General features: G+C 42.3%; 1 long non-coding RNA gene across 1 annotated transcript; it reads left to right on the forward strand.

The window, feature by feature from the left end:
• The first annotated feature begins 1,115 nt into the window (after positions 1-1,115).
• Positions 1,116-14,450, forward strand: LOC111761305 (uncharacterized). The gene is made up of 4 exons (XR_002794706.3): positions 1,116-1,258; positions 3,037-3,253; positions 3,381-5,340; positions 12,196-14,450. It is a non-coding gene; the product is annotated as an uncharacterized lncRNA (long non-coding RNA).
• The last annotated feature ends 7,408 nt before the right edge of the window (positions 14,451-21,858 follow it).

Below are 21,858 nucleotides of genomic sequence, written 5' to 3' on the forward strand. Positions count from 1 at the left end.
TGGTGAATCCTAGAGGAGAAAAAATGAGAAGAGAAGACCAAAAAGAGAAATAGATTCAGAAGACCACACAGCAAATGGATACAGACAGCAAAAACAGTAGGGTGGAGGGGGAGGAGAAAGGGGAAAATAAAATAAATAAATAAATCTTAAAAAAAAATAAAGGAATGCTGATCTATCAAGGGAACAAAAATAAATAATTAAATACCAAACCCTCGGGTTCTTTGGTAGAGAATAGATGTAGCTCAGTGGTTGAGCACCTGCTTCACATATATGAGGTCCTGGGTTCAATCCCCAGTGCCCCCTAAAAAAAAACCCCCAGCTTTATTGCAGTATAATTTGCACATATGATTCTCTTTTAATCCTGCAGTACAGATACAACACATTACAACATAATCTGTGTTTTCTTTTGTGGGGGGCTTGCTCTCTTTTTTTCTATTAGAGAAGTTGTGGCTTTACAGAGAAATCATGTATAAAATACAGGCTTCCCATAAACCACACTACAACATAAGTTGTTGAAAACCTTTGTTTTCAACCTGGGAAGTCTTGATGTCTGGAACCTTCTTCATCCTCACTCTCTGAAAAGTATGTTCACTTATTCAGTTAGCGTTTGAGCACTGGGGACCTGGAGACAAATCAGTTGCACTGTGTGAAATTTTGAGTGTTGATGTAATAGCGGAAAAAAGATGCATGGTGTAACCAGAATGGGGCCAACACACAAAGAGAAGTCTTCTGAAAAGGTTAATTACATGAAATTCTCTTGTTCTGATGAGCACTTAATAGATTTGGAGGCTCATAGATTGATCTAAACCCAGGACAGGGGAGAGCTGAATTCATCTACAAAATAGAAAAAGGAGAATTTGAAGCTACTAGGACTAATCCAGACAGGGGCTGCAGAAAGAGAAGAGATCAGGGGGCAGAAGAGAAGAAAAGAGAAGTAGCAAGACAGAGTGAGGCTGGGATCTGGGGGACCATGGGGAAAATCCTGATTTTCCATGACCAAAAGATGAACAAGGGAACCCACGTGCAATTCGAGGATTTTTTTTTTGCATTTTGACAGGGTTATTCACTCTTCTGACCCTCACTAAATTTCAGTAACACCTCCTATGCTTTGCAAATGCTTATGTGTTTTGTTTTTATTTTGGATATGTGTCAAGGTGAATTTCTATCAGGTTCCAAGGAACAAGGAATGTTGGTTGCCGAGATGATCCACAAACTGCACCAATTCACTGAAGAATGGGGGCCAGAAGTGACTAAGAAGGTAAACCTCCCAGCAATCTGCAGAAATCTCTGGGGGTTGGGGAAAGGGCTTGGAACTTCCACCAGCATGCTCTACTCCACTTCAAGGGACAAGGGAACTTCAGCTGACAGCAGGGTGACCATGCAAAGCCCTGGTCTTGTTCCTTTCCACTGGCTGAGTGTCCCCCATCTACACGGTGAGACTTGAGCGAACGCCTCGACCCGGCCTACCTGGGCCTTGTATTCTCTCCTGCCTCATCTCAAAACCTCACCTACAACTCTATTCCCTCTTTTAGTCTGGACAGCACAGCCCGGCCTACTTTATTGGTTGCTATGAAGGTTTTAATAGATGTTAAAGTAACTTGGAATATTTTTATATGCTGTACCAACATAAACTTCCATTACTGTGCCACTGTTCTTGTTATTTCTAATAATAATAATAGGGGAAATGGATGTGGCTCAACCAATTGGGTTCCTGTCTACCATATAGGAGGTCCAGGGTTTGATGCCCAGGGCTTCCTGGTGAGGGGAAGCTGGCCCAAGCGACGAGCTGGCCGACGAGGAGTGCCGGCCCATGTGGGAATGCGGCCTGCGCAGGAGAGCCACCTCGTGCAGGAAAAAGCTGCCCTGCACAGGAAAAAGCCGCCCTGCACAGGAAAAAGCCGCCCTGCACAGGAAAAAGCCGCCCTGCGCAGGAAAAAGCCACCCTGCGCAGGAAAAAGCCGCCCTGCGCAGGAGTGCCAGTCAAGCTGGTGCAGCAAGATGATGCAACAAGAGACACAGAGGAGAGAAAATAAGAAGATGTAGCAGAACAGGGAGCTGAGGTGGCGCAAGGGAGTAATCACCTCTTTCCCACTCCAGAAGGTCCCAGGATTGGTTCCTGGAGTTGCATAATGAAAATTCAGGCAGACACAGAAGAGCACACAGTGAATGGACACAGAGAGCAGACAATGGGGGGAATCGGGGGGGGGGGGGAGGAGAAGTAAAATAAATCTTAAAAAAAAAAATTAATGGTAGTAAACACTAAACGGTACCTATAATTACATACCAACTATGCTGCCACTTTTCTCATTTAATAATCATGACTTTGGCATTTCCTGGTGCTGGTGTAATGAATTACCTTATGTTGGCTGGCTCAAGTGAGCAGAATGTATTCTCACAGCTCTGGGGGCTGGAAGTCTGAAACCACAGTGTTGGGGGGCCGTGCCCCTCTGGAGGCTTTGGAAAGCCCTTCCTGCCTCTTCCGGCTCCCGTGGTTCCTGCGGTCCTTGGCTCGTGGCGGTGCACCCGCCCTCTCTGCCCTCGCCTTCCCACGGCCCTGCTCCCCGATTCTCCCTGCGTCTGCTCCTGTTCTTTCTTATAAGGGCACTTGCCTTTGGATTTGGGACGCACCCTAATCCAGCATGATCACACCTCGAAATCCTCACCCTTAATTATATATGCAACCCCCTTTTTCTAAATTAGGGCACGTTCTGAGGCTCTTCATGGACAGATGCAGTGGGGCCACCATTCAACCCCTCCACCATCTCCCTCAGACAGGAGCTATTATTTTTCACTCCTATTTTTCAGATGGTGACAAATACCCAGAGCCAGGAATTAGAAATGGGTCTAGCCCCAAAACCTTTCAACAACGAAATATCATTTTAGTGGATGGGCTGATAGATATCACTTTAGAAAATAAAACAGTGAGAAATACAAACAACGCTACAGAAAAATGAACGACGGTTCTAGATGCCTTTTAAATACATGAACAGAGTAACACCTTTATTCCAATTTACTGTAAATTAAATCCATCATTAGATACCCTTTCGCTTGTGGTAACAGCCTGGATGAGAAAGCCCGATTACGCAGCTGGTGAAGAGGTGAAGCAGGCAGAAAAGCAGAAAAGATGAAGAAAACAAACCCTCTTGAGGAGGGGCCTGCGAGCAAGAGGAGCTCTAGAGCGAGAGCCTCCTGCCCTCCTGCCCAGCCTCCCACAAGGATCCCAGAGGACGGAGAGTCCCTGCGCCCCGGGTGGGTAAGTGGAGGCTTACAATACTGCCTGTGCAGCGCTCGGATATGGATAAGTTAGAGGAGGGAGCAGGGGGAACCGGACTCACACAGCATTTCTTTTACCCACAGAGCGTTTTTTTTTTTTTTTTTAGGTACCTGGGGCTGGGGATGGAAACTGAGACCTCGTATGGAGGAAACCAGCGCTCAGCCACTGAACTCATTGGCTTCCCTGACTTGATTTTTTTTTGGTTTTGTTTTGCTTGTTTGTTTTTTCAGGAGGCACTCGGAACGGAGCCGGGGACCTCCCATGTGGGAGGCGGGAGCTCAACTGGTTGGGCCGCATCTGCTCCCAACCCCACACAGCATTTTAAATTTATAGTGTGGGCAAAGATTGAGTAAAAGCAAAACTCCCAGGCTAGCTCATTGAGAGAGTAATAGTGGTAGGAAAGGGGAAGCGAGGATTCTGGCAGAGGCCGTCTGGTGTGTGCTGTGATGAGCCGAGTTACAATGCCGGCTTAGCTTCCTAGGCCTGCGGTAACCGGGGAGTGCAGGGGGCTGGAAGTTGGCATCAAGGTGTCAGCGGCTGCTCGGCAGGTCTTAGGGAAGAAGCCTGCCTTCCTCCTCTGGCTTCTGCGGGGGACGCTCCGTGGTTGCAGCTGCTTCCCGCCAATCTCTGCCTCCTCGGCACGTGCCCGTCCCTGTGTGTGTCTCTGTGTCCAGCTCTCCCTCTTCTAAGGACGCCAGGCCTCTTGCCCTTAGGACCCGCTGAATCCAACATGACCTCCTCTGAACTAAGTACACCTGCAAAGACCCTAGTTCCAAAGAGGTCACATTCTGAGGTTCCGGGTGGACACGTATTTGGGGGGGGGTCACTCCGGCCCAGGACAGAGTCTTTGTAAAAGGGAAAACTGAGGAATGGTACACGGTCACAGGTGCATAAACCTGCATCCCGCCTTTGCATCTTCTGTTCCCTCGGCCTGGAATAACCTTCCCAGCCTGCTCTGCCGCCTCTCCCACCTTCGATTCGCGTCCAGCATCCTCCAGCACCGCGTGTCCCCATGCCACAGCCGCCGTCCCCGGCGCAGGGATTTTTCATCCGTTTTGTTTTACTTTTTGCTTTTACCTTTTCCCTCAACTTATTTACTGAACTAGAGAGTTCTACACTCTGTTTTGATTTGACTTAGTTATGCATTATTCTCAAGAAGTTAACCCAACTTTAAGATTAAAGTTGTTGCTCTGTGAAGCTTATTTTATTTATGTATTTCCTTGTGAGTTACTGGCCCTTAATGGGTAAAAGTTTTGTTACCATCACATACACAGAAGCTTTCCTGACAAAACTGTGTGTGTTTTGTTTTTCCCTTTGCTTATCCAGTCATGCTTCCCAGCAAAAACCAAAATACCGTTTAGAAGCCAAGTGAAACACAATGGATAATTAATTCCTCTTCATAAATAACAAAACGGAACAGTCGCCCCAAGTCTGGAGATTTGACCCTGAATTTATTAAATTAAAAATTATTAAAAAATAATTTTATTTTTTTCACTCAGAAAATGCACACTAATCATTTAAATAGTCCCCTCCTCCTTTTTTCTGAAAATGAAATAAGCACTTCTATAAATTGGATTTCAGTATCAGCATTGTGGCTGGGAAATAACCCTTTGGAAGAAGCTTAAAAAGGATATTTTAAAAATTAACCTCACATCTCATAATTTTCTGTTCAGTTTCATGTTACCCCCCACTGGATTGTGATTACTTTTAAGGGCTGGGATCATGTCTCAGTTACCCTTTTTAGCCCATCTTTGAACGTAGCACACTCTCTAGCCCATGATACATATTCAGGAAAAAGTTGAATGAATGAAGGAATGAATTGTGGCTTCTGTGGCTTCTGTCTTCTTAATCAGCAAATGAGAAGCAAATGAGGGTGTGTGTGGAAGGAAGTGCTGCACAGGGAGCTGATGCAGCTGGTGTATCATGCAGCTAGTGAATGATCAAGAGATGCTCAGCAACATGTGACATTGTAAAGAGATTTTTTTTTTTTACAGTGGCAGTTGCTTCTGAAAAAAACTAGACATGGAAAACGAAAGCTAGACATCACAGCCAATGAATGCAGAAAAGTAAGTCCTTAGAGCTTAAAAGAAATGCTATGGTAAAGAAGAATATGAATGAGAACAAAAATGATAATCTATAACTATTAATGTCACATTCCTTTAAGTACTGTATTAAATTTGTATATTAACTTGGAAAGCATTGCTATCTTTACATTGAGTTTTCTTGGCCATGAGGATTTCTCTGTCTGTTTTAGGATTCCTTTCTTTCTCCTAATATGTTTTATTGTTTTCTCTAAATAGCTCTTTTATTACCTAAATTAGTTATTCCCAATATTTAATGCTCCTTGTTACTATGATAAATGGGATTGCATTTTTAATTATGTTTTCTAACTTATTTATTGAAATGAAATTATTTTTGTGGGTGTATGTATTCTTTGGCAATTTTGTGAAATTGATTTAGCTCTAACATATTTTTAGTTTAAAGAACTTTTTATTATAAAAATGTTCACACATACAAAAGTAGAATGGTATAATGACATTCCATGTACTCATCGTCCACCTTCAACAATTAGCAACACTTTTTTCAGTTCCTGTAGGAATTTTTTTTAAAAAATCTGTTTGTGTCACTGTCTTTTTGGCACCTCTCTCTGCTGTGCTGGGGCCTGTGCCTCTCCCCCGCCTCTCCATGTAAGTCTGGGATGCCTTTTCTCTTTTTCTTACCAGAAGATCCTGGGGATCAGACTATGATGCTAACTGGAACTCAATTGCTTGAGCCACAGCTGCTTCCCAGAATTTTTTTTTTTTTTAACTTTTTAGATGCTTATTTATGCAGGAGTTCTAAGTTGCTTCTTTTTTTTTTTTTAAGTTTATTTTGTACATTTAATAATTGAAAATATAAACAATTAAAAACTAAAAAGAAAATATAATTGAATAAAAACTTACATTTCTCATTTAAATGTACTGGATACATATAAATTTTATTTTGAATCATACGATATGTTACACAATATATGTGGTTCATAGTAATGCAATCACACAGTATTTGTCCTTTTGTGTCTGGCTTGCTTCACTCAACATAATGTCCTCCAGGTTCATCTATGTTGTCATATGTTTTACAACTTCATTTCTTCTTACAGCTGCATAATATTCCATTGTGTGAATATACCACAGTTTGTTTATCCATTCATCTGTTGATGGACAGCTGGGTTGTTTTCAACCCTGCGTGGCAGGGCACTCCTTGCACGCATCAGCACTGCGCATGGGCCAGCTCCCCATGAGTCAAGGAGGCCCGGGGTTTGAACTGCAGACCTCGTGGTAGGTAGACGCCCTATCCATTGGGCCAAGTCCGCTTCCCTGTTTTCAACTTTTGACAATTGTGAATAATGCTGCTGTGAACATTGGTGTGCAGATGTCTGTTCGTGTCACTGCTCTCAGTTCTTCTGGGTATGTACCCAGTAGTGGTATTGCAGGGTCACATGGCAGGTCTATATTCAACGTCTTTAGGAACTGCTAAATAGTCTTCCATGGTGGCTGTACCCTCTGCATTCCCGCCAACAGTGGATAAGCGTTCCTATCTCTCCACATCCTCTCCAACACTTGTAGGTCTGTCTTTTTAATAGTGGCCATTCTGATAGGTGTGAAATGATATTTCATTGTAGTTTTGATTTGCATTTCCCTAATCATTTGTGATGTTGAGCACTTCTTCATGTGTTTTTTTGCCATTTTTATTTCTTCTTTGGACAAATGTCTACTCAAGTCTTTTGTCCATTTTTTAATTGGGTTGTTTGTCTTTTTATTGTTGAGTTGTAACATCTCTTTATAGACCCTGGATATTAAACCCTTATCTGACATATAATTTCCAAATATTTTCTCCCATTGAGTGGGCAGCCTTTTCACCCTTTTGACAAAGTCCTGGGAGGTGCAAAAGTGTTGAATTTTGAGGAGGTCCCACTTATCTATTTTTTTTGTTTGTTTGTTTTGCATGCTTTGGGTGTAAGGTCCAAGAAACCATCACCTACTACAAGGTCTTAAAGATGTTTCCCTACATTTTCTTCTAGTAGTTTTATGGTCCTGGCTTTTATATTTAGGTCTTTGATCCATTTTGAGTTGATTCTTATATAGAGAATGAGATAGGGGTCCTCTTTCATTCTTTTGGTTATAGATATCCAGTTCTCCCAGCACCATTTGTTGAAAAGACTGTTTTATCTCATTAACATTGACTTGGTAGGTTTGTAAAAAAACAGTTGACTGTACAGGTGAGGGTTTTTTACTGGGTTCTAAGTTCTGTTCCTCTGATCGATGTGTCTATCTTTATGCCAGTACCATGCTGTTTTGAGCACTGTAGCTTTGTAATATGTTTCAAGGTCAGGCAATGAAATTCCTCCTATGTTGCTCTTCTTTTTTAGAATACTTTTGGTCATTTGGGTGTATTTTCTCTTCCAAATGAATTTGGTAATTGCCTTTCCTAATTCTGTAAAGTAAGTTGGGATTTTGATAGGTATTGCATTGAAACTATAAATCAATTTGGGTAAGATTGACATCTTCAGGATGTATATATATTTTTTATGATTTTATTTATTTATTCCCCCTTCCCCGCCACTTGTTCTCAGTCTGCTCTCTGTGTCCATTCACTGTATGTTCTTCTGTGTCTGCTTGTTGCCCTTTGTTGTGTCATTTTGCCGCGCCAGCTTTCCGTGGGCTTGGGCTGTCAGCTCTCCGAGGGTGCGGGCCAGCTTGCCTTCACAAGGAGGCCCTGGGAATCGAACCCAGGGCCTCCCATATGGTAGATGGGAACCCAATCACTTGGGTCACATCCACTTCCCTCTTCATGATATTTATTCTTCCAATTCATGAGCACGGAATGTCTTTACATTTGTTTAGGTCTTTTAAAATTTCTTTTAGCATTGTTTTATAGTTTTCTGCATATAGTTCCTGTACTTCTTTGGTTAACTTAATTCCTAGGTCTTTGAGTCTTTTTGTTGCTATAGAAAATGGAACTTTCCCCCTAATTTCCTCCTCAGATTGTTCAGTACTAGTGTACAAAAACATTACTGATTTTTGCATGTTGAATTTTTCCTGCCACTTTGCTGAATTCATTTATTAGCTCAAGTAGCTTTGTTGTGGATACTTCAGAATTTACTAAGTACAGCATCATGTCGTCTGAAACAGTGGGAGTTTAACTTCCTCTTTCCCTATTTGTATGCCTTTAATTTTTTTTCTCTTCTAATTCCCTTAGCTAGAACTTCTAGTACAATATTGAATAACAGTGGTGACAGTGGGCATCCTTGTCTTGTTTCCAATCTTAGAGGGAAGCTTTCAACCTTTCCCTACTGAGTATGTTGTTGACTGTGGGTTTTTCATATATGCATTTTATCATATTGAGGAACTTCCTTTCCATTCCTACCTTTTGAAGTATTTTTTATCGAAAAAAGGATGCCGGATTTTGTCGAATGCCTTTTCTCTGTTGATTGAGATGATCATGTGTTTTTTTTTTTCCTTCAATTTGTTAATGTGGTGTATTATGTTGATTGATTTTCTAATGTCGAACCAGCCTTGTGTACCAGGAATAAATCCCACTCGGTTGTGATGTGTAAATCTTTTGATATGCTGTTGGATTCTATTTGAAAGTATTTTGTTGAGAATTTTTGCATCTATATTCATTAGAGAGATGGGTCTGTAATTTTCTTTTCTTGTAGTATCTTTACCTGGGTTTGGTATTAGAGTGATGTTAGCTTCATAAAATGTGTTGGGTAATTTTCCCTCCTTTTCAATTTTTTGGAGGAGTTTAAACAGGACTGGTGTTAATTCTTTTTGAAGTGCTTGGTAGAATTCACCTGTGAAGCCATTTGGTCCTGGACTTTTCTTTGCTGGGAGATTTTTGATGAAGGATTCAATCTCCTTAAATGTGATTGGTTTGTTAGATTCTTGTATTTCTTGTAGCATCAGCGTAGGTTGGTTGTGCATTTCTAGGAATTTGTCCATTTCATCTAGGTTGTCTAGTTTGTTGGCATATAGCTTCTCATAATATCCTCTTATGATCCTTTTTATTTCTTTGGGTCAGTTGTAACTTCCCCCCTTTCATTTCATTTCTTATACATAAAGATGTATTTATTTGCATCTTCTCTCTTTTTTTCTTTGGTAATCTAGCTAGGGGTTTGTCAATTTTATTTATCTTCTCACTTTTGGTTTTGTTGTTTTTTTCTATTGCTTTTTTTGTTCTCAATTTCATTTATTTCTGCTCTGATCTTTATTATTGTTTCTTTCCTTCTTGCTTTGGGATTGGTTTGCTGTTGTCTTCTTGTTCCTCCAGCTGTTCAGTTAGGTCTTTGATTTTAGCTTTTCCATTTTAATATAGGCATTTAGGGCTATAAATTTCCCTCTCAGCACTGACTGTTTTGATGAGTTGTGTTCTTGTTTTCATTCATCTCAAGATATTTACTAATTTCTCTTAAAATTTCTTCTTTGACCCACTGATTGTTTTGGGCTGTGTTGGTTAGCCTCCACACATTTGCAAATGTCCCCTTTTCCCATCTATTATTGATTTCCACCGCCATTCCATTATGATCTACAAGTTGCTTTGTATAATTTCAAATCTTTTAGAAATTCATTGAGATCTGCTTTGTGACCCAACACGTGATCTATCCTGGAGAAAGATCTGTGAGCGCTTGAGAAGAATATATAACCTATGGATTTGGGATGCAACATTCTGTATATATCTATTAGGTCTAGCTCGTTTATCATATTGTTCAGGTTCTCTATTTTCTTGATGATCTTCTGTCTAGTTCTGTCTAATGACGTGAATGGGGTGTTAAAGTCTCCAATTATTAATGTAGAGATGTTTATTTTTTCCTTCAGTTTTGCCAGCAGTTTCCTCATGTATTTTGGGGCACCCTGGTTAGGTGCACAGATATTTATGACTGTTACTTCTTCCTGCTGGATTGTCCCATATATATATATATAGTGGCCTTCTACATCTCTTATACCTTTTTTGCATTTAAAGTCTGTTTTGTCTAATATTAGTATAGCTACCCCTGCCCTGTTTTGGTTACTTTTTGCATGAAATATCTTTTTCCAACATTTCACTTTCAGACAATTTGTATCCCTGGATCTAAGGCAAGTGTCTTGTAGTTAATGTAAGGATGGCTCATGTTTTTTTTTTAATCCATTCTGTCAGTTCATATCTTTGATTGTGGAGTTTAATCTATTCACATTCAATGATACTACTCTAAGTGCCTTACTTATTTCCACCACTTTGTTTTTTAGGCTTTCATATGTCATATCTTATTTTCTTCTGATTTTTTATGCTTTTGGTTATCCTTTCTGATAGTCTTACCATCTACACTCTCCTCCAAGCCTCTTTCCTGTCTTTTTCTTTTGGGCCGTATGGCTCTCTAATGCTTCCTGCAAAGCTGGATTTTTTTTTTTTTAATGAATTCTTAGTTTCTGTTTATTTGTGACTATTTAAAACATATTTGAAGGACAATTTTGCCACGTAAAGAATTATCAGCTTGCAATTTTTCCCTTTCAGTTACCTAATTGTATAATACCACTGTTTTATCATCTCCATCATTTCTGATGAGAAATCCACCCTAAGTTTTACTGGGTGTCCCTTATATGTGATAATTTGCTTCTCCTCCTTGCTGCTCTCAGCATTTTCTCTTTATCTTTGGCATTTGACATTCTGAGTAGTATGTGTCTTGAGTAGATTTATTTGGATTTATTCTGAATGCAGGACGCTGTGCTTGTTGGACATGTAAATTCAGCTATTATTTCCTCAAATATGCTTTCTGTCCCTTTTCCCTTCTTTTCTCCATCTGGAACTCCCAAGACAGGTATATTGTTACACTTTGTGTTATCATTCATCTCCTTGAGCCCCTGCTCAATTTTCCCCCATTCTTTTCTCTCCTTGTTCTTCTGTCTTCTGCATCACTTATTCTTCTATCATTTTGAGTTTGCTGCTGTATACCGCTAATGTGTTTCTGATCTCACCTATTGTGCCTTTCATTCCCATAAGCTCTCTTATTTATTATTTTTTAAAGATTTATTTATTTCCCCCTTCCCCTCCTCTCACCCTGCTGTTTTTGGTGTCTGTGTTTTCTTCTCATTTTCTCTCCTCTAGGATTCACTGGGATTCGATCCTGGAGACCTCTGATGGGGAGAGAGGTTCCCTGTCAATTGCGCCACCTCAGTTCCTGGTTTCTGCTGCGCTTCACCTTGACCCTCCCCTTGTCTCTCTTTTGATGTGTCATCATCTTGTTGTGTGACTCACTTGCGCAGGCACTTGACTCACCATGCAGGCACACTTTCTCTTCTTCTTTTTCACCAGGAGGCCCCAGAGATCAAACCCAGATCCTCCCATATGGTAGGTGGAAACTCTCTCATTTGAGCCACATCCACTTCCCTCTATTATTTTTCTTTTCAGCTTTTCAGATTCTTCTTGTGCTCATCCAGTGTCCTCTTGATCTCCTTTATCTCTTTAGCTATGTTGTTTTTCAACTCATTGATTTGATTTAGGATATTTGTATGAAATTTGGTTTTAGTTTTCTCAAATCCATTGTCTCATCTAGGGCTTTGATGTATTTATTTGCTTGGGCCATGTCTTCCATTTTATTAATATGATTTGTAATTTTTTCCTGATGTCTAGGCATCTGACTGTGATGGTGAGTTTACTCTGATGCTCAATTTCTTTCTTGTTCAGGCATTTAGTGGCAGGAGGCTGTGTGTTACTGCCATTCTTTGATTTTTAGTTCAACCTCTTCTGGCTCTTTGGAATTGTCCCTGTTTAGTTGTTCAAATCCGGGCCATGGACCCAGTAGTGGGTTGCAGACCCAACTGCAAGGACCTTGAGGAGGGAGATTGTAAAGGCTTGAAAAGGCCTCTCATTTATTTAATTTTCTCACATGCATTTCCTTTGTCTGCCAGCAGATGGCGCTCTTTCCCAGACGTCTCAATTCGAACACTGGTCGGAATGTTTTCACTGCAACACCCACTGCGACGCTGTGACAGAGGATCCCGCCTCAAGGCTGTTCAGGGCCCTGCAGATCAGACTTTCTCAGAGGCTGTTCTACAAACTTGCTGGCAGCTGCCTTCCTTTTCCTGGGTGGGAAATATTTCCATTTCCCAGAGTCCTCAACAACAGTCCTGGTCAGTAGGGAGGGTGATGGATACCGTCGAGTCTCTTTCGTCCCCTTCTGGCTTCCGAAGCAACAACAGCGCGGCCCCACCTGGCCTGCAAGGGCTTGTGGGACACAGTAGACCAGACTCATTGGCCAAAAAGTGAATCAGCCTCAGGTCGTGTCCCTCTCTCTCCCCTTTCCTTGCAAGATGAACTCCAGCGGCTCTGCAGCCTCCAGCCAAAGCCTGTGAATTCAAAGCTGTCTGCTTCAAGGGTGGGGGGATCAGTGCCAGCAGCTGCTGCCGCTTTTACCTGTGGAAGTTCTTTTCCTTTGCCCCTCTCTCCTCTAGGTGGTGTCCAGCCTTCCCCCGGTGCCCTAAACTATAAAACATTTTTTTTTCAGGCAGTACTGCCTGTCCTCTGGGAGAGAAGTTAAGTTCTTGTTTCTGTCTAATCAAAACTGGGATTTCTTGACTGCAGTCTTATGAAGGTTTTCCCTGCTCCTCTCCCCAACCTCAAATGGCATCAGGACTATTCTTGGGGATGTGTTAGTTTCCCCAAACTTGATGGCTGGTGCTACTGTGTGATTTGTGTGTGTGTATTTTTGAGGGTGGGGGGATTTTCAGGGGAATGGGAGGCTGTAGAAGAGAAGTGAGAAAACTGCTCCCTCTAGTGGAAAGCAAGGGACATTCCTCAGAAAGGACTTGGGGACTCGTTTATCTAAATCTTCCCTGGCTCATCTGTAAATTTTAATCAATTCGAAGTTGTTTTCAACACCATGCTCTTAAAGGAAATTAGCTTTATATCTTAGATGTGTGAGTAAAAAAGGAACTGGCACTTTCTACTGTCCACCAATTCTTCTGCTTCTGGCCTGAATGTTCTTCCCTGAGAAGAGACTAGCTGATATAAATAGTGGCTCCTGAATCATGACTCAGGCACGTCAATGGTCCTGCCAAGTTTGTGACCCAAACTGTGGTTACCACTGGTTCCTCTCTCTTAAGTCTTTTGCAGCAGAACTAGGGCTTATTTGTCATTGGTTTATTTCTTCCTATGATATAGAGACTTGAGGAATTCAATAATTTAAAAATCTAACTCCTTTGCCTTACCTTCTAAGATAAATTTAGTAAATCAAAATATTTTTCCAGCCTGACTAGGGACTAACTCCTACAATTAGCTTTGATTTAGTGTACATTCTGTCCCAAACATATGCAGCATCTCCCCCAAACATAATCAGTTTGACCTCTATCTTTTTCTAACGGGAGATGAGCCTAACAATATTCTCTGGAAAATTCTCACTCATAAGCTGACCCATATTTTAATTTTTCCTCATTCTCACCCTCCAAGATAAAAGAAATGCAAATGGAAATTGAAAAAAAAAAATCCGTGGAAGCACTGCGGAATTTTCTACTAGATATGAAACCTGAGTTTCCGAGCTTGTGGACACATGGTGGGAGACATGAAATTTTAGTTTTGGGACTTCTCTTTCTTCACATCCATTCATTCTTATATTTTTGTCATTTAAAATGCTCCTAAAATGTTGTTTTCTGTACTTTATATCTCTTAAATGTTATCTAAAACATTAGTTGGCCTTATGACATCAATCATGCTTTCATGCACGTGTATCTCCACTTGCTTCTTAGTGTTTGCTTTCATGCTTCCATTGCTCCAGGTGCCAAGATGGGTACATCAGTTTGTCATAGCTTAATGACACCATTCCTCATTTAGAGTCACATTTCTTTGTATAGTGCCTTGCAATTTGCAAGATTTCACACACATCATTTTATTATTCATTTACTCATGTATTAAAAAATATTTGGGTGTCTACTATACTAAGTACTGTGCTAGGCCCTGAGGATACAGAGATGAAAAAGACACAGCCCCTAACTCTAGGAGCTTCCTAGCTCACTGGGGAAACACATAAGACAGTAGGTAGGATACTGTCTTCAAAAGCAAACTTCTGATAATGGCTTGTTATATATATATACACACACACATACATATATACATATATATATATATATATATTTTTTTTTTCCCCTACTGCAAAGTGAGTATATTGATTAACAGATGCTGGAATTTTGTCTACTTCGCAGTTTTATTTTGTATGTGTGTGCATAGAAAATGAAGAAATTGGCATTTTGCCTTATAAACTAGTCTTTGGCTAGAACTTCATCTCTACTGGGTAACTGAAGAAATGTAAGAATCTTCCCCTTAAGCCTGCAGTCCATACCCAGGACCCATGTGATCCTACCAGGGTTCAGACAAACTGGGCGGCCCACTCTGCTCAGTCAGCTCTTCTTTTTCTCCTTCTCAGTATTGTCCAGTAATGCTGGATTAAATGAAGGATTCCTGTAAAAGGGTAAAATTTGCTTCTTTTTTGCTGGCATTTGTGTTGTAACTGACATACACAGAGTTGAGCCTTTCCTGTGTTGCTCTGTGCTTTGGTATCATTCAAAGTGGAAATGGAAACTGATGGGGTAAGTGTTATTTCCTGGGCAATAAAGACCTTAAATAGAGAAGTGAGTCAGCAGGGCCCACAGAGCTTCTGAACCTAGGTTAGCCACCTCGGGAATGAATGTGCTTAATATGAATCTCACTTTCTCTTCAGACCATTTCTCTTGAAACTGGGAGGAAACCCCCAGGCTATTGCTCAGTTTCCATCTGGCAGCTGCAAGGGTAAGCTAAGGCAATATCTGGCAATACTGTAATGATAGCTGAGGCTATATGAATAATCACAATAGTTAATCCATTTTATTTTGAAGACTTTTTGTCTATATGTTGGAAAAAAGTATGAATTATTAGGCATATTGCAATAGCCAAATAAAAGGACAGATTAAGACGATAACTCAGAATTATAGCAAAAATTAAATGCTGGGGGAGCAGATGTGGCTGACGCAGTTGCGTGCCTGCCGCCCACATGGGAGGTCCCAGGTTCAGTTCCTGTTGCCTCCTAAAGAAGACAAACAATGAGCAGACAATGAGCAGACATCAAGCAAAAAACAATGAGCAGAAAACAAGAAAAAACAAAAACAAAAACAATAATGAGCAGACAATGAGCAAGACAAATGAGTAGACAACGACCAAAAACAAATAAACAAAAAAATAAGCTGAGAGTGGACGTGATTCAAACAATTGAGTGCCCATCTCGTTACATGGGAGATCCCAGGTTCAGTTTCTGGTGCCTCCTAAAGAAAAAACAAACACACAAAGCAAGACTGATGAGCAAGAAAATGAGCAAACAGATGAGGGGGCCATCTCAGAGGGGAAAAAGAAAACAAAGCTGGGCGGAGCAGGTGTTGCTCAGTGGTTGCGTGCCTGCTTTGCATGTACGAGGCGTCAGGTTCAATCCCTGGTACCACCTTTAAAAAAAAAATTAGATGTTGGATTTTAATTTCAATTTGGGGGTGTTTTGGAAGGAAGCAGTCCTGTGCTCTCAAAGAAAAAAGTGCAGTGTGACTGCTTTTGAATATCAGTAGGACTGGTTAGTAATCACATTACCTTTTCAAAGGTCTCAAAGTCTAGCTCTAAAACTAGAACTAGTTTCTCCCCTCAGTGCAGAAAAAGTAAACTTTAATTTCAAAGCTGATTTTTGGCATTATCAGAAAGGTTATTTCTAAAGTTCTGAGCTAATCATCAGTGTAGCTGGGTGCCTGGTAAAGCAGAACTTTAAGATTATGCTGCTTCTTGACTTTTAAATCAAGGAAGTAAATCACAGAAAAAATTACCCAAAGAAATCACTTGATTGGCTTTTCCCAGCTATGTAACTGAAATTTTTTCTCCATTTGTTGCAGGGAAAGAGTATAGCTGTATTGCCCCTCCCCTATCACCCCAGACTTCCAAATTCCCTTTATGTGCTTAGCTTTGAGGAGAGGGTGAAAAATGTATATGAGAAACTCAGGAACCTCTGGCAAGGAGAGGCTCCAAGAGTGTGCATGGTTTCCTGTGGCTCTCATAACAAAGCACCCCAGTTGGGTGGCTTAAAACAGCAGAAATTGATTATTTTCCAGCCCCGGAGGCCAGAAGTCCAAATCCAGGTGACGGCAAGGCCATGCTCCCCCCAAAACCTGTAGGGGACAGGGTCCTTCCTTTCTTCTGGTGGAGACCGGCAGGCCTTGGCTTGTAGCTGTGTCACTTCAGTCTCCACCTCGTCTTCACATGGACGTCTCTGTGTTGGCGTCCGTGTCCAAATTTCCCCCTTAGAAGGACACCAGCCAATCCGGGCTAAAGCCCCACCCTAAGCAGTTTAGCCTCGTGGTAACCAATCACACCATCAAAGACCTTATTTCCAGTGAGGTCAGAGTCCCTGGACCAAAGGTTAGAACATGTCTTTCATGCGGGACACAACTCAACTCTTAACAGAGACCAGTCTCTTGCCGCAGCACTCCCAGTGAGGGAGGCTTGTTGGAGGGCGACTGTATGACCTGTTCAAGACTCGGTGGCAGGGAGGGCCACGAGTTCCAGCATATAAAATCACCACGGTGGGGAGCAGGGGTAGCTCAAGTGGTTGAGCGCCTGCTTCCCACGTATAAGGTCTCAGGTTTGATCCTCAGGGCCTCGTAAAAACAAACGAACAAATGAAAAAAACAGCTCTCACTGGGGAGCGGATGTAACTCAGTGGTTGAGCGCCTGCTCCCCAAGTATGAGGTCCCTGGTTCAATCTCTGGTACCTACTAAAAGCAAAAAAAGAAAAAAACATTACCACGGTGCCTGGAGATGGAACCAGAGAGCTGGCCCCTCCCTCGTGGAGGGAGAAGAAGGACGCGCTTCTTGCTCTGTGAGGTGACCAGTACTGGAACTGGCCTCACCCACCTTTCCTGGGGCAGACTCGCCTCCTAAAAAACATGTTTGCCAAAAGAGCGGTCGTCTTGAGAACGCCTGATGAACGGAGCAGGGAGGCACAAGTTTGTCCTCTCGGGGAACTCTTTGTTCTAGACTGTAGCTACAAGTGGAAAGTCCCTCAGACTTCCTGAGGGCATCTGTGATACTAGCTTCTGTAGGGACCCTGCAGGATCATAAGCAGTCTTTCTCCAGCCTCAATGTCAGGCAGGCTGGAGCCTCTCCTTCTCCCTCTTTGGAAGTTGATCTGCACACAGGGGCTCCTGTATACCTAACATACCCCCTGGAAAAAAAAGAAGCAATCCATTTTCAAAGTTGAATTTACTAAATTGATGAGTGGTTTCGGTGTGGTATAGATCCCGTTTGCAGCGTCTTTTCTGTTTTGCTTTGTTTTTTAAAACATTTTCCAAATGTGTTTGTTCTTTTATATAGACAGCTTGTTCCTTAGAAGCATAACTGTGTCTGGTTCATCTCGGTATGCCCAGCACCTAGTATGATGCCTGGCACACAGTAGTTGCTTAATAAATGTCTGCCAAATGACTAGCTCTTTGGCTGTAAGTTTTTTGAGGGCAGGGACCTTGCCTGCCATCCCTCTAACGTGCCCTGTGAATGTTGGCTGCTTGACCCTACCGAGGTCTCCATTAGCAATTGTGGGACTGGCCCTTCAGGTCTTCAGCCTGCTGGGCGGTGTGGGCAGCTAGGCCAGGAGTCAGAGCACAGTGCAGCCAGCTCTAACGCGGGGGGCATCCTCCGTGCCTCCCTTACTCTTACCCTCACGCCAGACCCATCTGCAGGCCCTGCGGCTCTTCTCCACTGCTGCTTCCTGGTCCACTCCCATCAACCCTCACCTGGCTAGTGCATTCCTCCCAGCCGTTCTCCCTGCTTCCACCTCTGCCCACCTGAAATTCATTCTCCAGGATTCGCCACTTGAAATCCACCAAAAAAATAGAGGTGTGCAGTGGTATCTCCTTGTTTTAATGTACAGTTCCCTAATGACATAGGTGGTAAGCATCTAGTTGTATGTTAATTGTCTACTTGCATATCTTTTTTGGTGAGATGATCCACTTCCCTTACCAGTGTCTTTTTAGAGCAGAAATTTTAAGTTTTAATGACATCCAACTTATCAGTTTTTTCTTTCATGAATCAGGCTTTTTGTGTTGTATCGAAAAGTCATCATCATACTTGAGGTCACCTATATTTTCTTCTATATTATATTATAGAAATTGTATAGTTTTGTAAGTTACATTTAGGTCTATGATCCATTTTGAATTAATTTTTGTGAAAGGTGCAAGCTCTGTGTATAGATTCATGTTTTGTTTTTTGTATTTGGATGCCCAATTGTTCCAGCACCATTTGTTGAAAAAGACTCTCCTTTCTCCATTGAATTGCCTTTGCTTCTTTGTCAAAGGTGACTTGACTACCTTTGTGTGAGTCTGTTTCTGGGCTGTTTACTGATCCATTCATCTCCTGGTCTATTCTTTCATCATTACTACACTGTCTTGAGTATGGTAGCTTCATAGTAAGTCTTAAAGTTGGATAGTGTCATCCTCTGACTTTGTCCTTCAATGTTTTGTCAGCTATTCTGGGTCTTTTGTCTTTTCATGTATACTTTAGACATGTAGCATTTTTCACTACTTGATATTTTGATCTTTAAAAAAAAGTTTTGTTGACTGTAATTTTTCCTCTACTAGAATGTAAGCTGTTTGGAAACAGGGCTTCGTCTCTCTTATTTGCTGACTCCTTAGGCCTATGAAAGTGCTTGGCTCACAGTGGGTGCTTAATATTTGTCAGATGAATGAGAGGCAGTCAAATACCTCTTGTTCAGTTGGTTTGTCTTCCTCTACCTGCGGGTGAATATGACTGAGCTGCAGGGCCGCAGCATGTGCCTTCCACACACTCCTTGACGCACTGGCTGGAAAGCAGCTGAGTGAGCAGGCAAGGAGGAAAGGAGCTGGTGGCACAAGGATGGGAAGGGATCCAGAACCCAGGCTCTTCTCTTCATGGAAGCACTAGCTGACCTGGTTTGTAACTTTGGCAGTTAGTCTGGGCTTAATAACTACTTGGAAAACAGGCATCACTCTGCCCTATCCCTAACACTTCAGGTTTTTATTTCTTAACCAATTTATAAGCACCTCCCATAGACTAGTGTTTTGAGCTTCTGTATAAGGAACTTGGTTGATGGATGATGGTGTAATTAAATGCAACAATGTCTGGCTCATAATAGGAGTTCAATAAAGGGGAGTTTCTTGCTCCTTGCCTGCATATAACCAACCTCGTCAGGGTGCCAGGAGGTATCTGATGCTGGATGCTGGAGGGCAAGGGTGTGATGTGTTACCAAGGTGGGAAAGGAGTGCTGATTGGCCAGGGCCACGTGTTGGTCCTGTACACCACGCGCCACTTGTACGACTATCTGCAGCGGCCCTGGGTCCAGCCCATTGGTGTTCTCTCTTCTGTAATAAGTATTTAACCAGGTAAACTGTTAAGGCTACCAGCCACTGCTAAGTGATGGATGAAATCAAAAGCCACAGCTGAGCTGAGGCTATCGCTTTGGGTCCTCAAGACTTCAGAAACGTTGGAAGTTTGGCATTTTATCAACTGACTTGCTCTGCCTGTAAGAAAGGATGCAGCACCAGAATTTAAACTTTCCCTTCTTCATTCACTCAATAAATATATATTGGATATATATGTTCTGGACTCTGACTAGGTGCTTGGGATACATCAATGAATAAAACATACAAAGATCGCTGCCCTCGTGGAAGCATTCTACTGGGGGATACAGACAATGAATAATAAGCATAGCCTGTAGATTAATTACATAATATATTAGAAGGTGATGGGCCTACAGATGAAAAGTAGTGTGGTGTAGGGGATCAGGTGTGCCTGGAGGTGGGTGGGAGTAAAGTTATAAAAAAGAGTAGTCAGGGGAAGCCTCATTTAAAAAGTGAGATTTAGGGAAGCAGTTGTGGCTCAACTGATAGAGCATCTGCCTAATATATGGGAGGTCCAGGGTTCAAACCCAGGGCCTCTGGGCCCATGCGGTGAGCTGGCTCATGGGCAGTGCTGCCACACACAAGGAGTGCTGTGCCATGCAGGGGTGTCCCCCACATAGGGGAGCCGCCCCGTGCAAAAAAAGCGCAGCCCACCCAGGAGTGGTGCCGTACACACAGAGAGCTGATGCAGCAAGATGACACAACAACAACAACAAAAGCAACACAGTTTCCCAGTCCCACATGACAAGAATGCAAGTGGACACAGAAGAACACACAGCAAATGGACACAAAGAGCAGACAACGGGGGTGGGGGTGGGGGGGAAGAAGAGATAAATAGATAAAATAAATCTTAAAAAATAAAATAAAAAGTGAGATTTAGTCAAAATCTTGAAGGAGGTGAGGGATTAGCCAAGTGGACATCTGTGGGGATAGAATTCCAGGCAGAGACAACAAGTAGGTGCTAACGTGGGTGTCTGAGGAACATAAGGATCATTATGGCTGGAGCATAGTAATGAGGACAACAGAAATAGGACAGGAAACTGGAAAGGCAGATGATGCAACGCAGGGATTTGTTAACCATTACAAAGATTTTAGCTTTTAGTCTGATGAAATGGAGATCCCATGCAGAATTTGTCTCATGATTTGACTTATATTTCAAAAGGATTCCTGCAGCTGCTGTATTGAGACTAGAATGTAGGAGATCATGAGCAGGAGTCCTGAGACCAGGTCATCCAGGTGAGAGATGCTGGTGCTCAGATCAGGGCGGCAGCAAGGGAGGATCTTGGAAGTGGCTGGATTTGCAATATATTTTCAAGGTAGACCCAAACTAATTTCCTGATGGATTAGATGTGGGCTTGAGGAAAAAAGAGGAGTTAGGCGATACTTGAAAATTTTTGGATTGAACAATTAGAAGGATGGAGTTGCCATGAACAGATGGGAAAGGCTAGGATGGAGCAGGTTTTCGGGGAAGATCATGAGCTCTGTTTGAGCCAAGTTAAATGTGAGATGCACTTTAGCCATCAAGCAGAAATGCTGAAGAGGGAGTTTAATACATGATCCTCCCGCAGTTCAGGAGAGAGGCCTTGGGTTCAAATATAAATTTAAAGCTGCAAGAGTGTATATGATCTTTGTGACAATTTGAAATTATTTTGTGAATCCCAAAGAGAGAAGGATTATGTTTGTAAACTGATCTGCTCCTCTGGGTGTGGTACCCTTTGACTGCCTTAAATTCAGCTGAGGTTTCTTTGATTGGATTACCTGCCAAGATTGAGTTAGGGCTTTTATAGTTTGACTGCATTAGTGGGCGTGACTCAGGTCGAGTCCTCACCTCCCTGCTGGGTCTGATATAAGCGTACACTTACTCAAGAAGACACAGGGCTGGGAACGTTGTCATTTTTGACACTGGCATGTGATAGAAAGGAGAAGGCTCAAACAGCTAAAGCCCTGGGGAGAGATGGACCATTTGCCTGATAGCTCACAGCTGACCTTGGGGACAGAGCTGAGACTGGTCTAGGAAGTCCTGCATGCCAAGCCTATGCCGGCCTGCAGCTGAGATGAAAGAGCTGGGCCCATGGAGCCTCAAGAGGAAGAGGAAGTCCAGAGGGGAAGGCTGAAAGCTGCGGGAGATGGCCCACCATCGTGCTT

This window comes from Dasypus novemcinctus, chromosome 27 (genome assembly GCF_030445035.2).
Source record: "Dasypus novemcinctus isolate mDasNov1 chromosome 27, mDasNov1.1.hap2, whole genome shotgun sequence".
In the NCBI taxonomy this organism is placed as follows: Eukaryota; Metazoa; Chordata; class Mammalia; order Cingulata; family Dasypodidae; genus Dasypus; species Dasypus novemcinctus.